A 5,999-nucleotide genomic window follows, 5' to 3' on the forward strand; every position below is an offset into this window, starting at 1 on the left:
TATGGTCAGTGTAATGAAGAACAAACTTTCAAATAATGTTGGTGGGAACGATGTCATATTAATCTCTGCCATATCAAGTAAGATTCTTATTTTTCTGAATGTCCATGCAGCTTAATGAAGCCTTAACTCCTGCCTGTTTTTTCACGTATGTGTTTCCGGATCACACCCATGACTACTCTCCTCCCTTTCCGGGTCACGCTGAAACGGGCCGGAAGTGGCGGTGCCCTAGCCGGAAGTGAGTGTCATACCGTGGGTCCTACTTGCTCTGCCTGGTGCGTGGTGCCAGAGAAGCTCCTGCAGCCTGAGCACTGTGTAGTCGGCGCGCCCAGGTGAGGGGTCGCGCGGTGACCAATTTGGGGTGACCCTGGTGCACACAGCAGCCTGGCTGGGTGCAAGCGCCCTGCTTCCCCCTCACCCGCTCCGTCAGCGCCCCTCGCGTGGTGAGATGTGGGAGTGTGTCCCAGGGGCTGCTTCCATCCCCCAGTTTTGGGATTGGTTGGGGTTCCTGGGGAGAATTCCTGTTGGAGAAAGGAGGATCCCAGACTGGGGCTTTGGGCGTCGGGGTTCCCGATTCATTGCGGGAACTTTGCGTGTCTCCCCCCTCCATTGTTTCCTTTCACACAGCGGTGGCTCCTCCCTGAAACTCCTAGAACGTCTTCCGCTCATAGGTGAGCCCCGGGTCTGTGGCTTCTCTCACCACGAAGTGACTGCTGTTCAGGAAGCGAGTGGCTGCAGCTGGAGCACAAAACGTTAGGGCTTCCTCCGGAGGTTTGCCCAGTCTGGTCCCCTGGCAGTCTGGTCCCCTGGGCGGTGCCTTCTCCGGGAGCGGGGAAGGGGAGGGGGAGGGGAGCACCTGGTAGTCCGGAAACGCCCTGGCTCATTCTTGCCAGCCAGGAGGGCGGAAGCGGGGAGCGCGCTCAGCCTTGAGGGTGTTGAAGTGATATTCCAGCGCACCCACCGCACATTGAGGTGTGATTGGCATTCCCAGGTTGTGGGGTAAGTCCAGGACTGGGACCTCAAGGGAGGTGACCCAGGTTGGTGGCTACCAGTCAACGGTATGGCAGGTGGCAAGTAAAAGGAGAAAGAGACAGGCCCAGCTGTACAAAGATGGGGTTCGGTGAGCAGGAACTCAGCCAAAGTGAGGGCCAGTCTTTCTTTGGGAAGGCATATAAGTCTCCAAAGAAGGGCAAGACCCCTCAAGTACGGAAGATCCCCCGTTCCAACATACACTCTTAAAAATTTTTGCATGTTATTTCTTTAATTTTTATAAAACCCTGTTTGTTTTTAACAGTAGAAAGAAGCTGGAGGAAAGCTTCTTAGTGGAGGACAGACAGCTGGAGGAAAGGTTTCTTTAAGAGGGACAGGAGGAAATTGCCACCAGTAATTAATTGCTTTTCATGCAGAGAAAGTAGCCAGTAAAAGACATCCAGGCAATTGAACTGGATCCATTATTTCTGCAAATCTGTTAGTGTGGGGGAGTATGGGAGCTGCTCCTGCCTATTGCCCAAAGGGATATTTCTGTTTCTGCTGCCTCTGAAGAAGTAGCTTGTCCGATGTTTAGATTTATGCCAACTCCATTTTAACTGTGTATTCCCACCTGGAGTCATTTTATCCCTGTTCTAATGAAAATTCCGAGTGTGTTGCTTGGTTTGTAGGGTTCTTTTGGTTTTGGTTTTGAGTAAGCGCTTTCAGGAAAATTTCCAGCTTTACCGAAGCCATGAGCTAGATCCGGGAGTTGAAGGAGGCTGTAGAGTTGCTCAAGGAGACCATCCAGGTGGGGTGTGGCTCTGCCAGTGAGGGACTGAGGGGCTGGCCTGGTGCTCCACACCACTCCTTGAACACATGCTGGCATGACAAGAGGCAGCGCTCCCATGAAAACTCACTGGCAGCTATTCTGACCCAGCGACCCTATGGATAGGGTAGAATTGCCTGTGGGGGTTTCCCAGACTGTAACTCTACACAGGAGTAGGAAGCCTCATCTTTTTCCAGCCAGTGGTTTCCAGCTGATGGCTTTGTGGTTAGAAGTCCAGCATGTAACCCACCAGACACCGGGACACCTGATCTTTACTGTAGTCTTAATTCTCCACCCAATCTAGCTGTTCTAGAAAAACTCATCCCCACGCCACATGGGACTTCCTACAGTCCCCTGGCCAGGGGGAAGTTCTGCTCAAGTCCCTGCCTGAGTTTGGAGGGTGATTCATTTGCAGAGAACAGCTCTTGTTCATTCCGTGAAGGTTCACACTGTACTTTCTAGATCCCAGTTCCTGTGTAGAGGCAGAAGCCCACCAGCATGTCTGTGTAGGCTGATAGGCCCTTCCGTCAGAATTGAGATCAAATTCTAGTGCTTCTATTCATTAGCTGATTTCCTTGGGAAAGTATTTGAGCCTCTAGTGGTTCGTCTCTGAAGTGGGCCAGATATTTGTGGGTTAAGCGACTCAGTGCAGGTCTGGCATGCCGTCAGTGGCTGCTGATATGATCCGTGCTGCAGAGAGACATGCACACACATCCTAATGATGCTGGACCACGTGGAAAGGAGGCCACGGGACACTTACAGCTCAGGGGCACAGGCATTTGAAAGGACACGAAGAAGGAGCTGGGCACAGGCCATCCAGGCCCTGGTGCTAACTAGCCTCCCAGAACTCAACCTACTTCTTGATGAGCACAGGGAACCTTTGGCGGGAGTTGAGCAGAGCAGTGACATGACCATGGCAGCATGAGGTATATCACTGGGGCTTCAGTGTGGAGCCTGGTGCAGGTATTTGGAGAAAGGGTGCAGGTGTGGCTGCAGGGAGAGCAGGTCAGAGGTTGGGATATTTCAGAAAGGAGGTGTGGCTGTGACATAGGGATTGTGGTGGGGGCTGACGGGAAATATCGGTGCTATTATGCGTTGGGGGCAGATGATAGAGGGGGGTGGCTGGCAGGATTTGGTAGCATACAGGGGCAAGAAATCAAGCCGACTCTTAGCTTTGTGATGTAGGCACAACTTGGGGACCTGGATGAGGATCAGGAGGCAGGATGTGGGCATCTATGCAGGCATTTACATTCCTTACCTGAGTCAGGACCCCAGGAATAACTTGCTACGTTGACTGGCAGTTACTGAACTGGCTGGGTATTTTCCCTCTGTGTTGCAGCAAAGGCCAACCTGATAAGCTCTCCCGAGATGTCCAAGCAGCCAGACTACAACCCGGGGAAAATTGAGAACAAAGCAGAACCCGCTGTAGACCTGCTTCTCAATTACCTGCAAGGTGAGGCTGGTTGCAAGGGGGTGTGGGGTGTCGGGGCTGGGGAGTGGGCGGGGGTTCTGCTGGCTGCTGAACAACTACAGGTGTTGACAGCTGTGCCTTGAGTGAGTATGGGACCTGGGGGACACCACTCACCCCAGTGGACCATGTCATTCCAGCTTTCAATAAGGCCCTGGACCTGGTCATGCAGGTGCAAAAGCAGACCAACAAAGGAACCAGAAGCAAGAAAAAGCCCTACAAATCTGAAAAGCCTAACAAATCTGAAAAGAATGGAAGTTTCCCACAAACTTTTTGAAGCCCCCTTGTATCTATCTCACAACTTTTGCCTGTTCAGTTATTTACAGGTTTAAGCCTTATTGACAGCTATTATAAAAATCTGTTTGCAAGCTAACATTCCATGATCCTTGTCATTTTCCCATCACCTCTACCCTCTACCCCCCACTTTCTGCAACTGACCCTATTACCCACCAATAACCTTTGACATCTCACTCGGGGGAAGTTCTGTTCCAGTCCCTGCCTGAGTGTGGAGGGTGGTTCCTGTGCAGAGACCTGCTCTTGTTCATTCCATGAAGGTTCACACTGTCCTTTCTAGATCCAGCTCCTGTGTAGACACAAAAGCCCTCCAGCATGTCTGTGTAGGCTGATAGGCCCTACCGTCAGAATTGAGATCAAATTCTAGTGCTTCTATTCATTAGCTGATTTCCTTGCGAAAGTCTTTGAGCCTCATTGAGCCCCTAGTGGTTCGTCCCTAAAGTGGGCCAGATGTTTGTGGGTTAAGTGACTCAGTGCAGGTCTGGCAGGCAGTCAGTGGCTGCTGATGCGATCCTTGCTTCAGAGACATGCAAACACATCCTAATGATGCTGGATCGAGTGGAAATGAGGACACGGGACACTTACAGCTGAGGATGAAAGTCCAGGAAAATTGCTGGGGCCTGTCCTCCCTTTCAAATGCCTCAGGGACACAGTCATTTGAAAGGACAAGAAGAAGGAGCTGGGCACAGGTCAGCCAGGTCCTGGTGCTAACCGACCTCCCAGAACTGATATCCAGCTTCCTGATGAAGGCGGGGAACCTTTGGAGGGAGTTGAGTGGAGCAGTGACATGGTCATAGCAATATTAGGTATATCACTGGGGCTTCGGTGTGGAGCCTGGTGCAGATACTTGGAGAAAGGGTGCAGATGTGGATGCAGGGAGAGCAGTGGGGAGGTTGTTGGGATAGTTCAAGAATGTGGCTGTGCACAGGGATTGTAGTGGAGGCTGATGGGAGATATCAGAGCCATTTTGGGTTGGGGCAGATGGGGGTGGAGGTGGCTGGCAGGACTTGGTAGCATATAAGGTGGAAAAATGATGAATTTTTAATATTTTGTCTTCCTGAGCTGCCCTTTGAAATGATCTGTTCAACTTTATTAACTCTATCATTTCTTCTATTTGCCTTAGCTACTTTAAGTAATGAGCAATTTCAATGTCTCTTCTCATATCCACTTTGATTTTTTTCTTGCTTTTCTGTCTTTAATGACCTTTTGCTTCCTTCACATATGATGTTCTTAATATCGCCCCCCCTCCCCCAGGTCATTAGTGTTCATTTCATTAAATGTTACCTAAATTCAGATTGGATAGCCACAAAATATATTTTAGCTCTTGTAGACTTGTTTTAATATTTTTCAGTTTCAAACAATTTACAGAAATTTCAGACTAAATGTATAATAGAGTTATATAGTTTATGTTTAACATACTTATATCTTTAGAGTAGTGACTAACTTCTTGACTAATTTTTAATTTGTGGAGTTTTAGTTGTTGACTTATAGCATTTATGTATTCTGAATACAAGATTATTAGGTATCTCACGAATAGTTACTGATGTAGGTTGCCTTTTTCAAATTCTTGATTGTGTCTTTCCAATTATAAGGGACTTTAATTGGGATGAAGTTCAACTTACGTTGAACTTGGGCTGCTTATGTTTAAGATGTCATAATTGCTTAAAATGCAAGATATCTTAAGAAACCATTCCCTAATCCAGGGTCACAGACATTTATGTATATGTTTTCTATTAAGGGTTTTAGGATTTTAGGATTTGGCTCTTACATTTAGGTCTTAAGATCTATTTTGAGTCAGTGTTTGCATAAGGTGTAAGGTGGCAGTCAAAACCCATTATTTTTTCTTGTATCTAGTTGTTTTCGACAGCATTTGCTGAAATCACAGTGACTTCTCTGCACTCTTTTTGAATCATTTAGCTATGTATGTATGAGGTTGAATTTTTAGACTCTCAATTATATTCCATCAATATGTTACCTTTATGTCACTACTACACAGTATAATTACTATAGCTTTTGAGTAAGTTTTCATATCAGGCAATGAGCATTCTCCACCTAGATTTTATTGTTTCTCAAGATTATTTTGGCTATACTAAAACTGTCACATGTCCACAGAAATTTTAGAATCAGCTTGTCATTTTCTGGAAAAGCAAACCATGAGAGGAATGAGGTTGAATCTGTAGATGAGTTGTAGAATATTGCCTCTGGATAACAATCAGTCTACCAAGCCATGAAAACGTCAGCTTTGTACATGGCTCATTATTTGCTCAGGTCTCAGTTTAAATGTTTAGCCTTCTCACATCTTATGCAAAGTTCACTCCTGCTCCACTATAGTACATTATTTATAAACTTGACATTTATTACAGTCTAAATAGTTTGGCTTGCTTGGTAGAGTTTATGCTTCAAGTAAGTCTTTTATTCTAAAGATTCTCTAGGGCCAAACACAAT

General features: G+C 47.2%; 1 long non-coding RNA gene across 2 annotated transcripts; it reads left to right on the forward strand.

The window, feature by feature from the left end:
- The first annotated feature begins 224 nt into the window (after positions 1–224).
- Positions 225–5,178, forward strand: LOC142427443 (uncharacterized). 2 transcript variants are annotated; one of them, XR_012780064.1, is made up of 4 exons: positions 229–329; positions 625–668; positions 3,132–3,245; positions 3,401–5,178. It is a non-coding gene; the product is annotated as an uncharacterized LOC142427443 (long non-coding RNA). The 2 variants fall into 2 exon arrangements; XR_012780063.1 differs by lacking the exon at positions 625–668 and having other exon boundaries at positions 225–329; positions 3,401–5,176.
- Positions 5,179–5,999: the final 821 nt, after the last annotated feature.

This window comes from Tenrec ecaudatus, chromosome 15, assembly GCF_050624435.1.
Source record: "Tenrec ecaudatus isolate mTenEca1 chromosome 15, mTenEca1.hap1, whole genome shotgun sequence".
Taxonomy (NCBI): Eukaryota; Metazoa; Chordata; class Mammalia; order Afrosoricida; family Tenrecidae; genus Tenrec; species Tenrec ecaudatus.